The sequence below is a fragment of the Sesamum indicum genome, linkage group LG3, assembly GCF_000512975.1.
Source record: "Sesamum indicum cultivar Zhongzhi No. 13 linkage group LG3, S_indicum_v1.0, whole genome shotgun sequence".
Classification (NCBI taxonomy): domain Eukaryota; kingdom Viridiplantae; phylum Streptophyta; class Magnoliopsida; order Lamiales; family Pedaliaceae; genus Sesamum; species Sesamum indicum.
In genome coordinates, this window is record NC_026147.1 from 9,443,945 (window position 1) to 9,451,777 (window position 7,833).

General features: G+C 30.2%; 1 long non-coding RNA gene across 1 annotated transcript in view; it reads right to left on the reverse strand.

Moving 5' to 3' along the window:
* Nucleotides 7,647–7,833, reverse strand: part of LOC110011692 — an 11,657-nt gene continuing 11,470 nt past the window's right edge. The window contains exon 2 of the long non-coding RNA XR_002286725.1: nucleotides 7,647–7,710. This is a non-coding gene — a long non-coding RNA (uncharacterized LOC110011692). The remainder of the gene's footprint in view (nucleotides 7,711–7,833) is intronic.

Below are 7,833 nucleotides of genomic sequence, written 5' to 3' on the forward strand. Positions count from 1 at the left end.
GTTGAATAAGAGCGCTTATAAAAGTTATTGTCGTATTATGTTAGAGTGGCGAGTGTACTGTACTGAAGTTGTTAGATCAGTGTGCCAAAAGACATGCTTTGCAAGCATGTTACGATGTACTGATTTACATACTTTGCTAATAAATGCAATAGCATATTTGAATTAGTGCATTGCGGTATGGTGTATTATTTGAATAAATTTATCTTTTTTTTACGCATTATAGATGTGATGAAAGTCGAAAATGCTGATAAAATAAATAAATACAATCTATAATTCAATAAATACATGAACATGCTCAAACAAACATATTTTACATATTCTTCACGTCAACATACCCTCAGTATATCCCATGCTGAGGATAATATTGCATTTTTTGTAAGAAGGTAGTATAATTTTTTATAAAAAGATAATTTACTCATTTGCGACATCACAAGAAATTTGTTTGTATTTTTATTTTTTTTGATGTACATGTCATCTAATTATTTGCACAAGTTTTCATTGCGTTCTCAATCTCTTTGTATTCATACATATGTCAAGTCAAGCCAGCTGCTCTGGCATTTGTATTTCTAATACTTGACAAAGACCGATTCACTCACACACACTTGTACTACTCCACAAATTCCAGCAATAGCCATTGTGCCCCAAATCCTCAAACTCCAAAAAGAACCTCACTCGACCACCGTCCAAGCACGAGCCTAATTGAAGAAATACAGACATTAACAGAAGAGGGAGAAGAGTTGAGCTTTAAGCAAGACACCAATCGTAGAGAGAGGAATGGCAAATTGGCGTGTTATTTCGATCTACTTTCTGTCAGATTAATTAATGGTTGGGCAAACTTTGAATTAGAATTGTGGACAATTCAGACCAATGACGGGGAATACAAGGACAAAAATGGGAAAAATGTTAGTAATAAATTAGGACCCTACATCCTCTATCAATTTGCATTTGGTTGTACTTTTGGTTGAACATAGTTGTTCTTGTTTACCCTAACAATTATTAAAATTAGCTGTGAATTACATACATTTGGGATATTGTGATCTTCCAAATATAGAAGTAATATTTTTTTATCTTTACATAATAAATTTAGTCGATTAATTTAATAATTTTCAAGGTTTTGATATTGTATGTATATGCAGAGTTCAACATGTATCTAAAAAAAAAATCGCTTATATATAGCTAGATACGACTTTAAAAAAATTCAAAGGTTGTGAGAATGTAAATAAATTAAAACAAAAAAAGAGGCGAGAAGGATGAACAATTAAATTGAAGGTTATAATATGATAAAAATGTACGTACGTTGCCAGACAGGAAGTTTGAAAATTTTAAATTAGACATACCAATGCTACTACACATAAATTAATTGAATTAAAAGCAATTAATCAAACACATGAAGGCTCAAACAGGAATTCTTTCTTCTATAAGTTAGCTTTGATTCACCATTGAAGGTTATTAATAACAAAGAACGCCAGAGATACCAACAATATTTTCAAACATTACCTCATGTCAGTTATCGAAATGACCTTCCCCTCATAATTCTTCTTTCCGCTGGATTTTCAGTATCTTCTGCTCAAGTTGCACTTGTTGATATGCTAGTGTCATAACTTGTATTAACATTTCGTTGGCAACAGTTGGAACGTGCCACATAGTCCTACAAACAACAGTTGATGTTTTTTGGGGGCTTTCTAAGTCAATGCTAAGATCAATAATAACCAACTCGAAATAAATTTATTCCTTCTCTTTTAGATGCATCAAGATTTTGTTGTTATATAATATGGAACAATGCAAACTCAGGTCATATATCTCCTGGCTCATGCACATTTATCACCCCCCCCCCCCCACTATCAGAGTTCCCTATCATTGGCATCAGAGATAGCTTCGGTATACTGAACACACTTGCTCCCATTCCAACGACTTATGTGGTGGCCTGAATAAAAAAGAATTTTAGAATTTATCTCATGGATGTTTTATATGTGCTGGACTATAAATGCACTATGGTTATTCTTTGTTGGTGAGGTTATGAGCATAATTGAAATAAGAGTTGAATAAAGTATTGTTTAATTATATTAGAGTGAAAAGTGTACTATACTAAACGTGTTAGATGAATGTGCGAAAAGATGTTTTGCAAGCATATTTCAATCTATGTACAGTTTCCTAATAAATGCAATAGAGTGTTTGAATAATTGTTGAGAATTGTGGTATGATGTACTACTTGAGGAAATTTATCCTTTGTGTTTTATATGGATGTGAGGAAGCTAGAGGTGTTGACAAATTAATCGTGTGTAATATTGGATAGTATGTGTAAATCATTATTTCTATTTTAATACAATATATGATGCAATATAATATTAATATTGCATATAAAATATGCAATGCATTTTGCTACTTCTGAAAAAAGCAAACAAATGAAATTTATAATACAAAAAATTAGAGTGTTCAAAACTTATTTGCCCAACGGCCTCAACATTGATTTGTTGAGAGTAGCTTTGAACAAATAGACTAATAAAGTCTATAATGAAAAAAGTAACACTCAAGACGTAGTTTTCAAACTCTATTTATCTAAACCATTATAGGAGGTAATTTGCTTCATTTTTTGAAACACAGGTGTATAATTTGCTAATTCTTTTTAACAGGGAGGTATTTACTTATTTCATATATAACAGAGGGTAAATTGTATTTAACCCTTTTTTTTATTATTATAACTTCTTCCATTATTGGCTTTCTTAGATAAAATAAATAAATACAATCTATAATGCAAAAAGTAAACTTTCAAGATGCATGTTTTAAGCACCACATATCAATGTGCTCCGTCATGGGGTGTGTTGAATATAATGCTGAACAAAAGGACTAAAGCTCATTTCACTATAAAAGTTTGAATTTTTGCTAAACTATAAATGATCACAGCTTAAAAATCATGTTAAATCAATACTATTAACTATGGTTATTTGAAATCAAAGTAAAATTTTTTAAATTTTTACCATTATTAATCAATATTCGTCATGATTTTTAGCCATAGCCAAAACTTTTGCTATGGTTTTGGGCCTTTTGGTCATGAGGGCTTGGTACACTTGCAGAAACAATGACCAATGGTCGTCGTGAAGTTGTGGTTGATTTATATTTGCCATGATTTTTCATAGTTAGATTTTTGTTCTTTTAACTATGAAAAATCATATTTTTTCTAGTGTTTTTTTAACTCCAATTTCTCTACTTTTTGCTTATTCTAGAGAAAAATAATTTAGTAATATCTATAATGCAAAAAATTAGAGCATTCAAAACATATTTTTTAAGCTCCACGCATCAACGTGGCCCTAATAACGGTGCACTCAGTTTAGTGTTGAATAATATACTAAAAAAATTATATATATATTTTTAACTCTAAGTTCCTCCAATTTTTTGCTCCTGTTTTAGAGAAAAAATAAATTATTAAAGTTTATATTGCAAAAACTAAAGAACTCAAGACGTACTTTTCACACTCTACACATCAACATGCCCTGACATGGGGTATGACTACGGTAATGCTAAATCATAAACTGAAAAAATGGGAATGTTCTTTTACTATAAATTCCTCCACTTTTGTCACATTTTGAAAAGAATAAACGAATATAGTTTATAAAGAAAAAAACAGAACGCTAAAATCGAATTTTTTGAATTCTATATATCAACATACCCTAGCTTCTGGTGTACTGATGGTAACTCTTAACAAACTGACTGAAAAAACACTCTGATTTTTACGATAAATTAACTCTTCTACTTTTTCCTTCTTTTAGAGAAAATAAGTAACAAAGTGTACAATTTACAAAGTAACTCCCGATACGTATTTTTCTAGCACAATATCAATATGCCCCTAGCATAATGTGTTGAGGATAATGTTGAAGATTAGACTAAGAAAATCAGGATTTTTTAATAAAAATTCCTCTATTTTTGTTCAATACATTTATAGAAAATAAATTATTAAAAGTTGATGAGGTTCTAATTCAAGACATTTATTCAAACTCCACACAGTAACAAGTCCACATCAACTCTACCAATTTGTATTTGGTTTTACTTTTGATTGAATATAGTTGTACTTTTCCAACCTAACAATTCTAGAATTAGCTGTAAATTACACACATTCGAGGATAATGAGGAAAATTACATAATACGTCCCAGAAGTTAGCTTCCTTCTTTTTACTTTCTATTTTTATTTTAGTCGTGTTGTTATTGATTTCACCACATTACACCCATAACTCAAAAAAACTTTTAATTTAGCTCCAAATTTATTTATAGCGGAAAACATTGTGTGCAAAACATGATAATCTTAGCTAAACGTTGTTGACTGATGTTTCTGTCAGGACTTTAATGGAAGGGTTGGGACTAAAATTGCAATTATTTTGATTATGGGATATAATATAGTGAAATAAAAAACAATAAGACCAAATCGTAAAGAATCATATTTATGGGACGTAAAGTATAATTTTTCCAAAGATAATGTGATGTTGCAAATATATCAGTAATATTCTTTTATTTTTTATGTAGTAAATATGGTCAGTTTTAATAATTTTCACTATTTGAACGTATCATTGTATGTATAAAAAGTTTAACACATTTCTATAAAGAAACTAATTACATATACACACCTTAAAAGCAACTATTTTGATTATGGAATATAATATATTGAAATCAATAATAATAAGATCAAAATCGTAAAGGAGCAAATTTATGGAACGTAAAGTATAATTTTTCCAAGGATAATGTAATGTTTCAAATATATCAGTAATATTGTTTTATTTTTTACATAGTAAATACGGTCAATTTTAATAATTTTCCCTATTTTAACGTATCCTTGTATGTATAAAATGTTAACACATATCTATAAAGAAACAAACTACATTTACACACCTAGAAGTTTTAATTAGTGGAAATTTGAAAAGTTTTTTCTAATTAGTGGAAATTTGAAAAGTTTTAAGTTAGACATGCCCACCTACTACAGATACAAATTAGTTACACCTATATAAATTAATTGAATGAAAAACATTTAGTCAAACACTTGAAGGTCGAAATATGGATTCTTTCTTCTATAAATAAGCATGGCCAACTCAAGCAGATCATCGACAATAAAATATATATAGAGAAAACCAACAATACGTTTAAACCTTCGCTAATGTCAGTTACCAAAATGGCCTACCCCTCAACACTTCTCCTCATAACTCTTCTTAGTATTAGATTTACAGTATCTTCAGCTCAATTTTCAGTTCTGATATTCCTTTGGCTAGTGTAATAACTTGTACTAATACTTCCTTGGCAACAGTAGGAACGTTCCGTGTAGTTCCACAAGCAAGAGTTGATGTTGTTTGTGGGCTTTCCCAGACAGTGCTACGATCAACAACAACCAACTCACAAGGAATTTATACCTTCTTCTTTGATCGAGTAAAAATTCCACGGATATACAATCCAGAACAATGCTTGCTCAGGGTCGTATTACCTCCTGGCTCATGTGTATTTGTACCCCCTGGAGTATCATCACCTTTCCTATCATTGCCATTAGAACCATTTTGGGTACACTACTCTCCTATATTCCCGATGCACCAACCTACGTGGTGGCCTAAATAATGGAGCTTTGAAATTTATCTGATCATGTCGTTCTATATGCTAGACTAAGTGTACTATGGTTACACTTCAAGAGTCGAGTTATAAACACTATTGAATAAGAGCGCTTATAAAAGTTATTGTCGTATTATGTTAGAGTGGCGAGTGTACTGTACTAAAGTTGTTAGATCAGTGTGCCAAAACACATGCTTTCCAAGCATGTTACGATGTACTGATTTACATACTTTGCAAATAAATGCAGTTGCATGTTTGAATTAGTGCATTGCGGCATGAAGTATTACTTGAAGACAATTATCTTTTTTTTACGAATTATAGATGTAATGAAAGCCAAAAATGCTGATAAAATAAATAAATACATCAACATGCTCAAACAAGGAGTTTGTCGAGGGTAATGCCGATGAACAAAACAAAACAAAAAACAATCATTTCTTTAATTATAAATTTGTCTATTTTTTGCTTCTTTTATAAACGTTAACTTAAAAAGTCTATATTGCAAAAATTTAGAGCATTCAAAATGTATTTTTAAAACTTCACAGATTAACATGGCTTCATCATGAGTACACTGCGTGTAGTCTTGAATAAATAGAACAAAAACATTTTTTTTTAAATACAATTTCCTATATTTTTCATTCCTTGCAAAAAAAATAATAATAAGTTGAAAAAATTTAAAATGCAAGTAATAGAGTACCCAAAATATATTTTACACATTCCATACGTCAACATACCCTCAGCATATCCCATGCTGAGGATAATATTGAATAAATAAACCAAAATAAAACTCGAATGTTTTACTAGAAATTCTTTCATTTTGGCTTACTTTATATTAAATAAATAATTATATGTTGTAAGGTAAATATTTCTACGTTAAAAAATGCATTTCTCTAGCTCCACACATCAATGTCTTCCCAACTTGATGTGTTCTAAGGGTAAATACTTAACAATAGACTAAACGACTTTGACTTTTATTACAAATCCTCTATTTCTAGCTCCATTTTAGAAAACATAAATTGATAAAAAACCTCAAATTTCTTAATACATATTCTTCTATTTTTTTTATGCATTTATTAAAAATATAATAATAACATTTATAATGCAAAAATTAAAACACTGAACACTTCCTACAAGTTCCAGCATGCGATGCGTAGAACAATAAACTAAAAAAAATAAAGCTCTAATTTTTATTACAATTTCCTTCATTTTCGCGTCTTAGATAAAATTTTTATTACAATTTCCTTCATTTTCGCGTCTTAGATAAATATGACTGAAGCCATCTTTGGTTGTCATGTATACATTATATTTTGACAAACCAATCAATTTAAAATATTAACTTAGGCCACTTTTACTTTGAGTTATTAGTTAGGATATTCCACTTAATTACCTTTAATTTTTTCTTTATTTTGTTTTAACATCAGACTAATATTAGTAGTAAAACCTGCTTCCAAAGCTAATTATGGCTGGATTACAATTCTAAAGTTCTTTATATCACTTGGGTCCTGCCACACCAAATAAAGAAGGCCTTAGAGTATAAGATTTAGATGAATGGGGAAACTGACTAAAATAGTACGAAATAAAAGAACGGAACGCAAATGGGAAATTCTTGCTATAACGAAAATCAAGTAGGGTTTGGCTTAACAACTCAATTCAAATTAATACCTATTTCTATTCGGTTTTACTTTTGATTGAATATAGTTGTACTTCTTCAGCCTAACAATTATTAAAATTAGCTATATAGATTAATTGAATGAAAACATTTAGTCAAACAATTGAAGGTCGAAATATGGGTTCTTTCTTCAATAAATAAGCATGGCCAACTCATGAAGATCATCGACAATAAAATATATATAGAGAAACCAACAATACGTTTAAACCTTCCCTAATGTCGGTTACCAAAATGTCCTACCCCTCAACACTTCTCCTAATAACTCTTCTTAGTATTGGATTTACAATATCTTCAGCTCAATTTCCAGTTGTTGATGTTCCTTTGGCTGGTGTCATAACTTGTACTAACACTTCCTTGGCAGCAGTCGGAACGTCCCGCGTAGTTCCACAGGCAAGAGTTGATGTTGTTTGTGGGCTTTCCCAATCAGTGCTACGATCAACAACAACCAACTCACAAGGACTTTATACCTTCTTCTTTAACTTTTATGACAAATCCTCTATTTCTAGCTCCATTTCACAAAACATAAATTGATTAAAAAAAACTCAAATTTCTTAATACAAATTCTTCTATTTTTTTTCCATGCATTTATA